At 32.6% G+C, this 18,022-nt stretch overlaps 1 protein-coding gene and 2 long non-coding RNA genes across 10 annotated transcripts in view; 1 reads left to right on the top strand and 2 right to left on the bottom strand.

Moving 5' to 3' along the window:
• The window catches only part of LOC111048543 (uncharacterized protein PFB0145c), a 138,175-nt gene that overhangs the window by 42,522 nt on the left and 77,631 nt on the right, over positions 1-18,022 (bottom strand). The gene's annotated exons all lie outside the window — the stretch shown is intronic.
• LOC120350691 overlaps positions 1-18,022 on the top strand; it is a 54,903-nt gene that overhangs the window by 5,530 nt on the left and 31,351 nt on the right. The window lies entirely within an intron of this gene.
• LOC120350689 lies at positions 12,597-16,400 on the bottom strand. The gene is made up of 3 exons (XR_005570990.1): positions 16,022-16,400; positions 14,884-15,031; positions 12,597-12,783 (listed from the first exon to the last, which is right to left on the bottom strand). It is a non-coding gene; the product is annotated as an uncharacterized LOC120350689 (long non-coding RNA).

Raw genomic sequence — 18,022 nt, forward strand, 5'->3', positions numbered from 1 at the left:
TGAAGAGTGAGAAAAAGTGTATGGAAATTGAGCTTCAGGATCTCAAGAATTTTTATATGTCAGGTGACACAATATCTAATCACTCGTCAAACTCATCCATTACTGTTACAAAAAACTCCTTTGCAATTCTAAACGATAGTGTAGTTGTAAGTGAAAAAATTCAAATGTAACAAGTCTGAGAAAGTAGTAGAATACAAATGAAAAAAGTTGGTAGGAGCTAAAAATGATATAAATCTTATAGAGTTCCTAACACAAAATTTGATATTTGAAACATGAGCAAAATGCTAAGATTGATGAGCAAAATGCTAAGTAAATGCTAGGTTTGATGAGATGAAGCAAGAATTTGCTAGCATAAGACTAGAGCAGGCTAGTATAAATTCTATTGAAAGATGCACATGAAACATTGAAAGATAATCATGAAGATGAAAACAAATTGAAGCATGATAATAGTAGTGTTAAGTTACAAGATCAACTCATTCAAGTTTCTGACAATGTAGGCCTAGTTACTGTTGTTGAAAAAGTCAACCCTAATGAGATAGTAGAATTGAGTAAAGAAGTAGGTAGGGAGTTGTCTTCACTGAAAGTCAACTATCATGAAAGTGATATTGCTACATTGAAGGTTAGGAAAACTATAAACAAAGTGAATGATTACATGAGACAGATTTCTGTGGAGGTTAGAAAAAATGTAAACAAAATGAATGTTGCTTTGAGTCAAGTTGATGAGTTCAACTTTCAACTGAGAAATGAAAAGGTGTATGCTATGCATTCTCAAGTGAACATGACTAACTTTTGTAGGCAAAACGGCTTTGTTGAAACAAATGAACCCATGAATAAAATCATGTTCTTGAAGAAAACAAAATGCAAAGTCTCCATTGATGTATTAGTATTCAAAGGTTGTTTCAAGTTGCTTACTTACAAGATGATGACAATGAATCACATGATGAAAGGGTATTCCCCACACACAATGATTAGAATCCTGTGTTATGCCGGATTCAGAATAGCATGATCGCTACACAGTGTATGGTAAGAGTCCATAATTGTGTCTTTTTTCTTTCCTGTAGCCTATTTTTCTTGGCCCTTAATCTTTTCAATTTCAATTCTTTCCTGTCTTTGTGTAATATTCAGTAAATTTCTTCTATGATGCATATCTTAACCAATCTTGTCCATAGTCATTTAAATTTGTATTTTTCTGAAATATTTTGGAAGTTAAAATAGTAGCTTATTTTCCTAATCTTTAAATTGTTGATAAAACCTAACTTTTCTAAAATCTATCCATTGTTGTGTAAATAATGTTTGCTTGCGGTATATTTTTTCATCATGTATTACATATTTTAATCATGTCTATTTTTTCAGGTATTATATTAGGTAATTAGGTTTTTCTGAGCAATTATGTCCCATGTTCTCATCTTTCATTGCATATTGTGCCATAAGCCATATGTAATTAGGTTATAGTTTTCTTCTGGGCTTTTAACCCATTTTGCATTTTATTTTTTCTTTGCTGTCCAATACTTTGGATTTTTGGTAGACAAGTAGGTGTGATTCTTTTAGAGGTGTGGGCGTGAACCACATACGGCTGGACTCGATTATCTGACCTACTTGTTTGCGATATAAAAACCTTAAGACTGCAACATCAAATGTTTGTAAAAACTTTTGCATACTTTGTTTTGTGGTCCGATACTAGAGTCTGCTATCACATTGCCTTACAGACATCTAGGAACTATCCACCCAGTCACAATAGTCAACATTTTTTCCTTCACCAGTTGTTTTTGTGGAGTGATAGCTCACAATTATAACAAATTAGAGTCATACTTGGAATTTACAAAATTCCATAGTAGTATATTTTATTAAATATACTTCCTCATGAAAGTTCAGTACTGACATGTAGGATAGGCTCTAATTAATCTTTCTCTTCTTTGTATTGTTTTAGGGAATTTATTTACCCAGTTTTCTTTCTCTTTTTTGTATTTTTTAGGGAACTATTTACCCATTATTCATCTTGATCATCTTTGTATTATAATCTTGAAATGTTTGTACTTATTATACAGTCTTAAATTATAAATTATGTTATTATAATAAATAAACTTCAAAATTTGAAAGTATTAATGAATTCTGTAGCCATATATATGTGATGTATTATGAAAGTTAGCTGAATAATAATGTTTTTATTGAATAAAAACGTTGTGTTATATTATAAATTGAAATGAGTTAAAGGCTAAATTTTTCTAAAGTGTTTTGTAATTGATATCTTTTTCAAAATTTTAAAATTTTTTGTTCTATAAATTTTGATATGATTGATTATCGTTTGAAATGGATGCTGGAGTGTATGTAGAATTTTTAGTGGGGTTTGTTGATTAGAATTTTGCTGGTATGTGATTGTTTTGAGATGGAAACCCATTATTGCCTAAAGAAGGAATAACAGAGGTTATGACTTAGAGAGGCAGTAATGAGATAATATTTTTGTGTTGATTACTTATGTTGATTGCCATAGATGCAAAAATAATGATTATAATGTTGATTGCCATAGATGCAGGTTACTTATGAATATTGATTGCCTTTGAAGCAAAATATTATTGATGTTTTGAATGATTTCTTGTTTAATGATTGATAGTAAAGTTTTGTCATGAAATGTAGTTTGTGTTCAGAACATTGAAAAGTCGAAATAAACTATAGTATCGACAAACGATGATTAATAATATTAAATAATTTGCTTTTTATACAATTTTTGAACAAAATTAAAACTAAATAATTTTGAAACCTGAATGATAAATCATAAATGTGAAATGAACTTGCTATAAATGAAATGTTATACTAAATGATATGAAATGCAGATATATTATGAAATGATTGTGAATAGAAGATCAATTGTCTGAAATTATTGAAATATATATTGAAATTAATTTTGTTGTGATGATCTGATGTTTTTTACAATTTTGATAATGATACAGGGTGTTATGAAATTCTATTTCTATTTTGAAGAATGGATTAAATTTTGATATTGAACAGTGAATAGATGGAAATGAAATTTTTTTATAGTGAAAATTGTAATTGATATGTCCATATTTCACAATTTATGTATTGCTGACTGTATAATAGGATGTTAACAAATTCAATTTCATATATATTTAAAAATAATTTTCATGTGTATTAGATTGTATTGATAGCCTAATCAAGATTTTCTTCTTAGTTTATAAGCATTTTAAGATAACAGGTACAGCACAGACATTAACATTGAAATAGTTATCATGTGAATCTCGAAATCAGCAACAAGTGAACGCCATGAAGAGTGTTAAGAACATTTGGGTGATTTTCGAACTAGTGTGACATAACTACGCCAATATCTACGCCAATATCTACACCAATAACTACGCCAAAATCTACGCTGATGCCTACACTAATAACTACGCCAATGTCAACGCCAATAACTACGCCAAAATGCCAAAATCTACGCCGATGCCTGTGCTGATGCCAAGCCTGCGCCATGCCAATAGCTATGCCAATGCCTGCGCCAGTGCCAAAATCTGCGCCAATGCTGATGCCAATGCCAATAACTATGCCAATGTCAACACCAATATCAACACCAATAACTACGCCAAAATCAATGCTGATGCCTACACTAATAACTACGCCAATATCAACACTAATAACTACGCCAAAATGCCAAAATCTACGCTGATGCCTGTGCTGATGTCAATGCCTGCGCCAATGCCAATAGCTACGCCAATGCCTGCGCCAATGCCAAAATCTGCGCCAATGCTGATGCCAATGCAATAGCTACGCCAATGCCTGCGCAATGCTGATGCCAACACCAAAATCAACGCCGATGCCTGCGCCAATGCCAATATCTGCGCCAATGCTGATACCAATGCCTATGCCTGCGCCAATGCTGATGCCAATGCCAAAATCAATGCCGACACCAAAGCATACGCCAATAACAATGCCAACGCTTATTGCTGACTTTGTATCTCAAACTTCAACACTACTACATTACCTGGAGGTAATTGCCATCCATGTTCACATTCACAACTTTGAATTCAGAATAACAGTCACAGTATCATGAAAGAATTGATTCAAAAATCCTCTCCTAAATTATTCCTGTATGCAGAACTCTAAACCTTGAAAGCTGAAATATCAAAAAACCAAACCTTACCTAAATTAATCCTCACCTAAATTAATCCTGTATGCAGCGTCTATCTCTTTTCCAAAAAACGAATTACATTGTCATTTCAAGCCTGAAATGTACATTGTATAATTATATGATACAAAAATTACGTGACTCTGTATCGAGTTTGGTATGCAGCCGTCTACTACAAGCATGAGGCAATGCTAACTGAGATGTCACCTGTATCGAGTTTGATATGCATCAATCGACTACAAGTATCAGCCCAACACTACGTGCATCCAGATCAGCCCAACACTAACGTCATCACATTGGAGTCACACTTAACTGAAAATCATACTGAGTGCCTTAACGGACTGTTTTCCAAAATGTGCATCAATAAAATCAACCGCGTCAATAGTGAAAGAAATGAACATTTTTTGATTTATTGAAATTTTATGTGAAAATTAAATGTAACAATTCATCAATTCATTAAAAAAAAAAAAAAAAAAAAAAAAAAATAAATAATAATAATAATACATTTTCATTCAACATACTAATTTCTTTTATGCAATAAAAATTGAATTTTTCTATCTATTAAATTTATGTGCAATTTCAAAAAACTATTCTTTACATATTAAACTTTCTGTTGAGATATTTTCCTTTAAATTATAAAACTAAATCAAAAGTAATATGATATTCTATATTTTGAAATATTGTTTGGAAACATATAACAAACGCTATTGATGAATTTTTATAATAATTTTCAATATTATTGGATGACATGTAATGTTTTTCTAGAAAAAATTGTTACTGTTCTCGAATTTAAATTTCAACAATTTTCATTAGGGTCAATGTAATTTTTTTTTTAAATTTTCAAACAGTAAAATTTTTTATGTCAAGAGGGGGGTATTTGTAATATTACATTTTCTTCTCACATTGGAATCGAATCTTCAATTCGAGATCTATGAAACTTTATAGTAAATATCAGAGTCATCAATAGACGGACAAACTTTCGACGGAGAATTTTTATCGTAAATGATTGTTGCATTGTTCCATGGTGTCACCGAGGCTTGGTTAGCAGAATTAATAGATAAATAGTTTATTTAAATAGAGAATATATATGAAAAATTAAAATAACAGTTTCAAAATAAAGTTTTATTGAGAACAGATGTAGGGTGTGAATTCTAAACTTGTAAGTTATAATTTTTTGGTGACGTGTCTGTAAAATCGACACCGAACCAGGCTTGTTCTGACTTGTAATTTTTAGCGGTGGCTTCTCTCTCTCTAGAAAAATGGCTGGCTACGTGTGTTGTTGTAAAATTTTGCTCTGAATCATTTTCGTTTATTAATGTTTTAAATTGAGTTTTAAACAATTTATAGTGTTCTATTTTGTTCGTATATTGCTATTTGTGTATTCAAGCCAATAGCCACTGTTTTTCAACTGTAAACTAGATAAGTATTTTAGTTTGTAGTAACTCTGAATAATTAGGCTTATAAGATATAGTTCTTTGTATTTGTATAAATTCATCTGAAGATTATAAGTTCATTTGCTCTGAAAACTGGATTTCTCATTCATAGGCGATAGATCCATTCATAATTTATCAAGAATCTATTACATTGGAGCCGACAACTATCCTTAGGTTAATAGGTGTTAAATGCTATTCCAACCGATTTAAGGAAAAATTGGTAGCACGGCAAGAGCTTTTTCAAACCGGGTGCTCCTATTGAAGCAGTGGTGGAGTCGGCTCGAGAGCAAATTAAAGATTTTGGTAAAAATGATTATCTGATAGTGCTGGGTGGTTCAAACAACATTGACAAACCAAATCTAGACCATCTTCCTCAGGTATTAGGAAAAATAAAAGAAATTGTGCCACTCAGCTTGAAAACTAACGTCATAATCAGCACTATACCAGGTAGGTACGACAGGCCAGAGTTGAATCAAACTATTAAGAAAACAAATAAAGCAATACATGATACCATCAACAGCGTAAAAAATAAAAATTCCAAACAACTGGGGGTATGTTTCCTAAATGAGAGGTTGAAAAGAGCAAACTTCACTAGTCACGGACTACATCTAAACAGATCTGGTAAAATAATTTTTTGTGATAGGTTGGCAGAGATGATTGAGAGTCGTTTGCAATCTCCTGTCACGGAAACACTAGAGGGAGTTAGAAACAGATCTTTTTTAATGAATTGGCTCAGAACAGGAAAAGGAAAGTAGATTACCAGAATAGCATCAGTGTAAGGAACTCTTTTAACGGTAATAAAGATAGTATAGCTTCTAGGCAGTCGGGTTTGGCATCTCTCAGAAGGAAAGGTAATCCAGCAGTTCTTAACGAAGAAATTTTCACTGTCTTTCACCAAAATATCCAATACCTTAGAAACAAAATTGACAGACTTGAAGTATTCTTAAAGCAAGAAACTCCGGATATAGTGATTTTAACTGAGCATGGCTTAAAAGAAGAGGAAATTTCACAAGTAAACTTGCAGCACTATTCATTGAAGGCAGTGTATTGCAGGGAATCTCATCGTAGTGGTGGTGTATGTATATTTACCAATAAATCTAAAACAATGGAAATAAGTAATCTAGAGTATGTAAATAAACTTTCTCGGGAAATGGATCTAGAAGCAACGGGTTTGAGAATAAAAATTGAAAATATTGAAGTGGCTGTCCTGGGTATATACAGGTCACCAAATGGTAATTGGGAAGATTTTTGTATGAATTTCAATAAAATCTTAGAAACTACCACAAATCGATATTCCAAAGTAATTGTAGGGGGTGATTTTAATACAAATTTTGCAGTGCGAAACAAGATGACGGATGATATTAAAGATATTATAAATATAATAACTATAAGTAATAAATATAATAACTTGGAAATAAAAGTTCATGAATATACCAGAGTGACGAGAACCTCATGTACAATTTTTGATAACATCCTAACAAATATAGATAACTGTAGAATCAGATTAGGTAACTCACAACTATCTGACCATGATTTCCAAATTTTAGATTTAAGAATTCAGGGTCATAATAAAGCTAGAGTCAGTAAATTAATGAAGGTAATTCAAGAATGTGAACAGGGTAATATTAATTGTTTGAAACAAAAATTATTATTGCAAGATTGGGGTATTGTTTCTGGCATAGACGATTTAAATGATAAATATGATAAATTCATTAGTATTTTAAGATTTCACACTAGTATTTGCTGCCCTTTAAAAAACGTCCCTGTAAAAAATAAATTGAACAAGATAGAAGAGTGGATTACTGAAGATGTTCTGGCACAAAGAGATAAGGTTAGGGAAGCATACAATGAATTTAAAATAGCAAGAAATGTTATAAGTGAGAAAAATTATAAAGCTGTAAAAAAAAGTTATATGAAAGAAGTTAAGGAAGCTAAATACAAAAAAAACAGCAGAAATACTGAAAAGTAGTGTGAACTTCAACACTGCAGTGTGGGATGTGATAAATAGGGACAGGAACGTAGCTCAAGAGCATGTCCTCACCACTACCCCTAAAAAGATAGAAAACTGTGGAAAGTTCATATATGATAGTACAGATATTTGTAATCTCTTAAATAACTATTATCAACAAGTTGCTGAAAATCTTCAGAAGTCACTTAATATTGACTTCACAAGTAGGCCTGAAGGGACTGCCAATGCAATTCAAAATGCTTTCAAATTTCAGCCAGTAGCCCGGGATGAGTTATAAAAAATTATTGATAGTTTGAAAAATAAAAAGTCTGTAGGAATGGACGGGATATCAATCTCAATTCTCAAAAAGTGTAAAGACCAACTTCTAGATCCATTGCTTGATCTCATCAATCACTCACTGAGACACGGTATTTTCCCGGATAAACTGAAAGAGGGAAAAATCTTGCCTATTTTTAAAGGTGGTGATAGGAAAAAAGTGGAGAATTATAGACCTATCAGTATACTTAATACAATGAGTAAAATTTTTGAGAAGGTAGTGCTAAATAGGTTACTTGTGTACCTTGATGAAGCTCAGATCATTTGCGATGAGCAACATGGTTTTCAAAAAGGTAAATCAACAAAGACAGCAATAGTTTCTCTGGTGGAAGGATTGATCGATATGATGGATTCGGGAGATAAAGCAGCTGCAATATTTCTTGATCTATCTAAGGCTTTTGATTGTGTTAATCATGAAACTTTACTGAAGATACTTGGAAATGTAGGGATACACGGGGTTGAACTTGGGTGGTTTAAATCATACCTCACGGGCAGGGAACAATGTGTAGAGCTCATTCCGGTTGTTGAAAATCGTGTGGTAAAAAATAGTTCAAACAAATTAGAGGTCAAGGCTGGAGTGCAGCAAGGATCGATCCTTGGACCGTTGCTTTTTTCACTATATATTAATCGTTTGCCAGATGAGTTGATTAATGGTAGAGTCTGCTTGTTTGCTGACGATACATCACTTATCTTCAATAATCGAGTTCTAGATGATTTAGAAATAAATGCCCATATAGGTGTACAGTCAATGGTCCAATTTTTAAATCAAATGAAGTTAACTATTAACAGCAATAAATGCCAATTCCTTCAATTTAAGAACAAATATAATCCGAATGAGGATAGGGCGCTTAATGTATTTATAAATGATTGTCAACTTGAACAAGAAGAAGAGATAGCATTTCTTGGAATCTTATTGGATAGACGATTGACTTGGACCCCCTACATCGAAAAAATTTGTAATAAAATGTCTTCTGCTGTATTTATTCTCAGACAACTTTCCAGGTTGAAAGACAAAAAGTTACTCCTAACAGCATACCACGGTCTTTTATTGTCACATGTGAGGTATGCTATTTTAGTTTGGGGTAACACATCTAAACAGAACCTGGACAGAGTTTTCAAAATACAGAAAAGGGCTATTAGGTGTATGGAAGGTATAAATGATAGACTGGAGTCATGCAGGCCTTTATTCAAAAGACTTGGACTGCTAACAGTGCCTTCTTTGTATCTTTATGAAACAATCTTGTATGTGAAAATGAACAGTATAACCCAAAATTTTAATATTCATGATCACAATACACGACATAGAGCCGATTATTATCTAGAAAGCCATAATAGCAGACTTTTTGAGAAAAAGCCTAGCTATATTGGTAGGGTATTTTATAATAAACTACCAAATACATTGAAAAATCAGGAAAGTATGAAAATATTCAAGAATCAACTAAAAAAGTTTTTGGTCGATGGAACATTTTATAGTATCCAAGAGTTCCTTTCCATCTGAATATCTGGGTTGGTTTCAAAGTCTTGACATTCTGTGTGTATGAATACACAGTATTTTCTATGTTATAAATAAACTGGACAGCCTTTTTACTTAGGTACATACTGCGATTTATATTCAAACCATATGTGTATATATATATATTACTTATGCATATTATATGGTATATTGACTTGTCTTATACTCCATCCTGGAGTCCCCAAGACGTACTGTAATCTAAAGGCGCACCAATAAATCTTTTGGCGATAATATTTTAAACCTAAGGGTGGTTTTTAAGGGTTTAAAGTTCGTCTTTTAGCATGTATATTCTTCTTATTCCAATATCTTAAAATTATAATTGAAATGTCCATACCATATGTTAATATAGAACTATAATCTAGAGAGAGTACCTCTTCGAAACAGTTGTTCTGGTAACTAAATTAAAATTTTTGTCAGGTTGGCATAAAGTTGAGTTGACTTTGTTAGGTTGCACCAAAAGTTGAAGATTGAAATGCATTTATCCAGGACCTCCTAAATACCAATTTATCCAGTATCTCCTAAATACCTATTTAGGAGGTCCTGATTTATCGCGGAAAAATTGATTGGGTACTGCTACTTCAATCAGAGTTATTCCTGGGAATATTATATTACTAGCCGTCAGGCTCGCTTCGCTCGCCATATCCGTTTAGCCAGCAGTTTAGTCTGGACCCCGACTGGGTAGTCCTAACATATTATAAAAATATGACATAACATTTCAAATTTGGTAGGTGTGTTCTGTTGGCCCTTTAGAGGCGCAATAAGAACGGATTTGGAAAAATTTCCAAAGATACGCCCAAAATCTGCGTTTTCTCAGCTTTATCGAGAACAAATAAACAGAAAATGTTCAAATTTACTACAGAAGCTCAGCTGGGGTGCAATAATGTTGTGTTAGAAGGAATTTGAAATAACGCCAAAGATACGCCCAAAATCTGCGTTTTCCAGCGTTTTTTGCGCTTTCTCAGCTTTATCGAAAACAAATGAACAGAAAATGCTCAAATTTACTACAGAAGCTCAGCTGGGGTGCAATATTTTGTGTTAGAAGGAATTTGAAATAACGCCAAAGTTACGGCCAAAATGAGCGTTTTCTCAGCTTTTCTGCGTTTCCTCACCTTTTTCAATACCGTAATTGATGGAAATATATTTAAAAAAATTCAGTACACAGATTTAGCTGAGGTGGAAGAATTTTGTTCGCTAAAGATACGCCGATATAGTAACAGGTGTTTTTCGAGATCAAATTGACATAATAAGTTCAAATTCGGTACAGAGGTTCCGCCGAGGTCTACATGCAGGCGAGCGAAGCGAGCCCGCTGATCTCATTTTTGGACAATCCAGTCGGGGGTCCAGAATTCGATACAGAGGTTCCGCTGAGGTCTACATGCAGGCGAGCGAAGCGAGCCCGCTGATCTCATTTTTGGACGATCCAGTCGGGGGTCCAGGGGGCGGAGCCCCTTGGCTAGACGGATATGGCAGGCGAAGCGAGCCTGACGGCTAGTCAGACTAAAGAATAATAAATTATTCATCATAAATCAGCTGACAAGTGATTACACAGATGTGTAGAGAAGCCAGTCTATTGCTGTATTTTAATAAGGTCTATAGTTTCAATCAGGTACTTGTTATATACTTGTGAGAATACTGCGTGAGGTCTACTGTTCACAGAACTACTAGTAATTATTGACCGAGCGAAGTGAGGTCTAAGATTCAAGTCGACGGTTTGGCATTTCTCTTAATGTTCAAATGTTTATATGTTGCGTATTTACGGCGAAGCGCGGTAATAGATTTTCATGAAATTTGATAGGTATGTTCCTTTTTTAATTGCGCGTCGACGTATATACAAGGTTTTTGGAAATTTTGCATTTCAATGATAATATAAAAGGGAAAAGGAGCCTCCTTCATACACCAATATTAGAGTAAAAATCAGACTATAGAATTACTCATCATAAATCAGCTGACAAGTGATTACACAGATTGTGTGGAGAAGCCAGTCTATTGCTGTATTACCATGAGGTCTATAGTTTCTATCAGGTACTTGTGGATGAGAATATACTGCGTGAGGTAAACTGTTCACAGAACTACTAGTCTAAAACAATATATATTTTAATGAATTATAATACTAATTTGTTATCATTCTATCAATCACTAATTGATCATATTAACCCAGTCAGCACACAGACGTAAATAATACGTCAAATTTATGTATTAGCCAATGTCAATCAAAGTAAATAATACGTATAACATTGATATTGAATACGTCCCATTTACGTATAAATGTCCCGACTTTTCATGTATACTATACGTATTTCTTGATACGTATATATACGTATTTCTTGATACGTATAATATACGTATTTCTTGATACGTATATATACGTATTTCTTGATACATACACTATATGTATTCTTGATATGTATGCTATACGTATTTCTTGATACGTATACTATACATATTTCTTGATACGTATGCTATACGTATTTCTTTATACGTATACTACATGTATTTCTTGATACATATACTATACGTATTTCTTGATACGTATAGTATATATATATTCCAATACATATATTTGATGTATTGACCTATACATCTATTTTATGTATTGAATAATACGTCAAATATACATATTGTCCAATACATAAATTTGATGTATTGAGTAATATGTCTATTTTATGTATTGACCTATACATCTATTTTATGTATTGAAAACTAAATCTAATTTATGTATTGATTGATACGTAAATATGTCACACTATTTCATCTATTATATGTATTTCATACAAATATCTCATTTAATTGAGGTAACTCATTTATACATGTTGCCTAATACATCTAGTTATTGACAAACACATTAATTTATTCATGTATTATTTGTGTGATACATTCATTTCCATACACTGTACTATCCAAGTTATGTATCATCAATAACATTTTTCATGCAATTCCATTTCATTAAATAACCCTGAACTAGCAGTTAATAAGATCAGGTGTGAGATTCCCCATTAGATAGATAGGATTCATTAGATAGATGAGAGTTCCACATCATCTCTATAAATAATCATGATAAAAGGGAGTGAAGTGAATGCTAGCAAAGTGTAAGCTATTTATCTGTTATTGGTTCAAGGTTGTTTTAATGAATAAATTGCATGATAAATTTGATTGTGGTTACACAACTTTTATGAGCAGACATTCCCAGTGAAATTTGAGAAAATATGGAAATAAGGTGAGCAAAAAACAGTAGAATACAACTTGAAAATACATTTTTATTCCACTACAATCTCATAAAACGTGACAAATAAATTCTAGTCAATTCTTTTATTTTTTGAAGTTTTTAATAAATTACATTCTGGTCCCAGCCTGCCAGAGCCACTCTTACACCCTGGTTTCAAACAGCTTGCTGGTGAAATCTCCAGAGACGCAGCAACAACTTCTGAAACAGAATTTTACAATGTGTTATACTATACAGAGCGTTCATTGAGTCGCGCACATTCATATTAACATGTATGAAAATGGAGGGTTTTTATAATAATTGTTGTGTAGCTACCGCAAAATATCATCAGTACCTAATTTATATTATGTAATTTATGGTGTGCAGGTACCACAGGTCTGCATTTTTGTTTTGAGTAGGCTACCGTTAATGTGAACATGTTGTTTTGCCAAGAGCAAAAAGTGTACCTTCATGAACCGTTTTTACCAAACGCATCCTGTGGCTTAACCTAAAGGAAAGGGTTTAAAAAAATAAGTTATCTTATAAGTTACACTGAATGAATTGAAAATGAACATTACAACACAGATTAACAATATTTGTGTGGGTATACTTTATAAAGTGCCAATAATCGTGGTATAAAACTTTTTGCGTTTAAAAAGCAGCCTTTTTGAACTCATGTTATAAAATGTTGGAAATAATTGTATAGTAAGGCACATAAGTATATAGTATGTTTATAAAAGTTACACTAATAAGAATATTTTATAAGAATTTAAGTTTAAATGACTGCCTTGTTTATTATTACACACAAAAATGTGTTTTACCATGCTTGTTGACTCTTTATGGAATACCGGCAATTAACTGAAAATGAACATTACAACAGAGATCAACATTAGTGTGGGAGTGGGCTACTCCATAAAGAGTCAACAAGCATGGTAAAACACATTTTTGTAACCTATATACCGGTACCATAAATTACTTTATGATTTGCAAATCATTTCAATGTAAATCTTATGAGAGTTGGCTGAAGTATGGTAGTGGATTCGACCAACTTAGCCAAACAAAAGTTCAACATTCAATGGACACATAAGAAGGCTTCTGATGTCCATTAAGCAAACTATATTGCTATATTTCTCCACATTTTCAACATTTTAAGCAATAGAATTCAATAGGTGAGATTTTAATGTAGCTATCAATCAATTTAATTTTTTGAGCACTAGCATAATCTATTCTGAACATTTCTAATGAAAGGATCAATAACAATTACTTTCGAGGTGAGGGAAAGAAAAATAACTTTTCAGAGATTCTACTTCTTTACTTAAAGGCTATCACACTATTTTCATTGCTTGTTGTTGGCATAGCCAACAGGTAACATAAGATTTGGATTGGGCCTTCCATCCAAGAAATAGCAGTGTTGTCAGATTGTGGGAAATTCGAACTTCTTCAAATTCCCGATTAGACCCATCCTCGATATGCAAGTCATCCTCGATATGCAAGTTAGGTTAGTATTAAAAAGTTCCTGGGTGAAAGGATTCAAGGGAAATAATACTGTATTTTTATAAAATTGAAAAATTGCATGAATATGTTTTTCTTTCAAAATTGCATTTTTTTTCCTTTCAAATATCACTTTTCTGAGAGAAGTTCTCTCATCACAATCATGGGATGAACTAAAAGGAGTAAAGTTATTTATATCAAAATGACAAGGAGAATTCGTGCTTTCTATTGCTTTTTATTTTTTTCATATACGACCGATATAACTTTGTTTTAATCCATGAATGTGCTTATCAATGTCGAGTCAACTCGAGCCGAAAACATTTGTGGGTTCAAATCGTCATCAAACGTTTGACGATCTGGAAACTTTTTTGTTTTAGAAGATAAGTGGGTGTTGAAAGCGAAAAAGTTGTTCAAAAAATTATTGATATTATTTTCCCAATTCTCAAAAATAGTCGGAAGATCATTGTTTGGCCTCTCAGGAGTTTCAAAGTAAGGAAAGCTTTGTAGGCGTGGTTAAAGGTTGTTTTTTGAACGATTCAGGCGTATTACAATCAGGTATTCGAGCAGCAGTCAGTTGGATTACCATAGAAATATGCAGTTTTGCAACACTGCTTGAGTTTTCTGAAGCAGGGCTTTACTTTTCTTCATTTAGTCGCATGTGTTTGCATTAGAAGAAGTTATAATTTCACACAATCTGACAACGCTGCTATTTCTTGGATGAAGGGCCCAATCCCAATCTTATATGTTACGCCAACATATAAACACTAAAAAGACTTGAAGAATAAAATAACTTGAAGATTTGAAGAATAAAACACTTATAAGCACACTTACTCTCCAAAATGTTGTTTCTCAGAAGGCTGTTTAGGGACCTCTTGCCTTTCCCGCCTTCCCTGCAGAAGTTGGTGGCAACTTCATTCATTGTCAGCCGGACGAGCTGCGTCTCCACATTCCCTCCCACAAGATCATGTAGGAAGTCCACCTACAAGAGGAAAAGTCATGTATGAGGATTTTAGATTACAGAAATTCCTATTCAGGAGGTTCAGAAGACTTAATTCATCCCATATTCATTTATTTATTGAATTATAACATGAAAATTTAGTTTATTATGAGAACTTATCAATAACGACATTAATTGTGAAGCTGAATATAACATTATTTAATCCTTGCTCACCTTTCTATTAATATAATTTCATTGTTGGGAGAGGAAGGATTTTTAACTCCTGTGAGTTATTTATTTTGCTAATTACAGGTCCTTGTAAAACAAAAATATATTTATTGAAATGCATATGAATACAGTATACGGTACTTCACTTTCATTCTTCATTAGTACACCTTACGGTTACGGTTATCAAATAATGATTATTACTGCTATACTGGTGTTTTCAATGTGAAATTTCCACTAAAATCAATTAGCTGTTTAAAATTGAATATGCAACTGTATTAAATAGTAATTGTAAATTAGATTTATTGCAAATAATTGTGAAATAGATCCTGTCCTCCATTCCAAGATAGGTTTCACGGTTATTAAAAAAAATATTATTATTGCTGCTCTGGTGTTTTTGTAATTTGACAATGAAAACATTTCTCGAAAATAAACTACCTAGGTTCCTACATGTTGAAAATGGAATACAGTATATGCAACTGTATTCAACATCATTCATTTAAAAGGCATTCAAAAATAGGAGAATAGCGATGAGATAAAAGTTAACCTATTTTTCGTTCTCAAAAAAAAGATTAAGACTGATTCGCAATCTGAGAAGCCTATGAGCTTTTTTCTTGTTGTTTTTGTTGATAGAAATAGCTTGAGAATAAAATCTTTCGTAAATTTTCTAGTTCAAATCTTTCAGGATCTGAAGTCATAAAAATTGAAAATTGTACAATCAATTTTTTTCTCAATTTTAATCAAATAAATGGATTTATTATAATAACAAGATATATGAAAGTATTATTGTAATAAATTCTCACTCACCTGAACAGTGAACAGACGCAGTCACCACAGAAACACAACAGATACAATAACTGACAGAAACTCAATGAACTACCTAATCTACTCTCTATTAATCAATTCCCTATTTATCAAACCTAGTAACTCAAAAATCTATTACTAAGCCTATCTATTTATCTGAATCTATCTGCCAATTTTATCACAATCTCAGAAATCAATCTCGAAATAAGCGCGATGCTACTTCTAAACGTTGTGAAGAGGCAAATGAACTGGAGACGAACGAATACCAGCACCAGAATCGTTGAATTCAAAAAGAGAAAATGGTGGTTCGATACCGTTGTGGGGAATAGAAAGTTTGGGGGGGTGTGTGTGTGAGAGAGAGAGAGAGAGTGATTCAGTGTGGCATAATAGAGAGACAGAGACAACGTTCCAAACTGTTGGACTTCCCGTTTCTCAATTTCACTACCTACCATAGTCACCTATATATATAGTTCCTCTTTGAAAAGCATTCGTATCCACCACGTGAAAAAAAAACACTTATTTAGTAATAATTATAATGGAATAAATAAATTTCCTCAATGTTGGTTTCCATTACGAACTGCTTGCTATCATTTCATTTAATGTTTTGTTTTAATTCACTGAAGTTACTGTACGAGAAATAAGGTCCTCGTAATCAAAATTTTTATGTATTCTTTTTCTCTTTGATTGAAAAATTGAAAAAATACCAAATGCTTGGAAATAAAATATCTTCTTCTTCGTCATATACTTGAGCAGAAACCTATTATGAATTGCCTTATGGATTGTTGTTTCATGAGAGGTTCTACCAGAAAAAGGAAAAATTTAATATTTTACTTGACGGGGTAAATGAGTTTCGACAATTTATTGCCGAGTTTTGGGAGAATTTAAGAACATTTTCATTTTTCACGAAACTATATATCCTATACACCTTAGTAGATAATGAGCATTATGGGCCAAATTATAAAATTTTCTATTGCAATTTCATCTCGATAACTATTAGGTACTGAGAAAACGCAAAAATCACTGATATGGGTGTTTAATATCTGAAACATGGTAGAGATCCGTTCATATAAATAGGATCGTATTGCTGCTTGCAGGTTGTAAAAGGAAATTCAAAAAAGATTATGGAAGCGTCCGTGGTAGATTGTTTGTGTAATTTAAAACATTCTTTAGAGATAAAATTTCAATTGTGTCTCAATTTAACATTGGTTCAATGGACATTGGTTCAATGCTACATGAGAAATCTGCCAAACTTATATAGGCTATATTCAAACCCTAATACAGTCCCGCTCTCACTTACGAGAAATACAAAGATAGGCTATTGAAGAATAATTCTTCAATTATTAATTTTAACTTCTTTTCAACAGTAACTGATTTCTAAAATGTTTCCAAGTTGCTCCTTCGCTTGAATGTTATAGAGCTGGTTTTAATACTTTAATGAAATATAAACATGGATCTAGTCCATATAGTTTATCCTTTCTCACTTCCTCAAAATGCAAAATAAAAAAAAATAATTATCAATATTGTGTCAAAACTTAAGAATGCTGTGAATGCGTTTACACTCAAACCAAAAGAAAACGAAAAGAAACTGCGAATAAAATTTGGATCCTCTGTGTTGGGTTGATTAGATTCTATGAAGAAACCACTTTATCAAACGCAGGAATATTAACTTGTATAAAATAGGAGAGTTAATGGATGAAATGTGCCACTTAAAATATACTAAATAGTCTACATTAGTGCCTTTGCCTATACAGATTGTACTCATAATGAATAAAAATAATTACAGTTCCCTTCCAACTATTTTCATTTGAACATAATATGCTTCACCATCATTAGCGGCATTTTCAAGTACGGTAGTGTGATTGAACTTATGATGGTGACACTTCTATTGTTTATTACTAGTAGTTCTGTGAACAGTAGACCTCACGTAGTATTCTCATCCACAAGTACCTGTATGGAACTATAGACCTCATGGAAATACAGCAATAGACTGGCTTCTCCACACAT

The sequence above is a fragment of the Nilaparvata lugens genome, chromosome 3 (genome assembly GCF_014356525.2).
Source record: "Nilaparvata lugens isolate BPH chromosome 3, ASM1435652v1, whole genome shotgun sequence".
NCBI classification, from domain to species: Eukaryota; Metazoa; Arthropoda; class Insecta; order Hemiptera; family Delphacidae; genus Nilaparvata; species Nilaparvata lugens.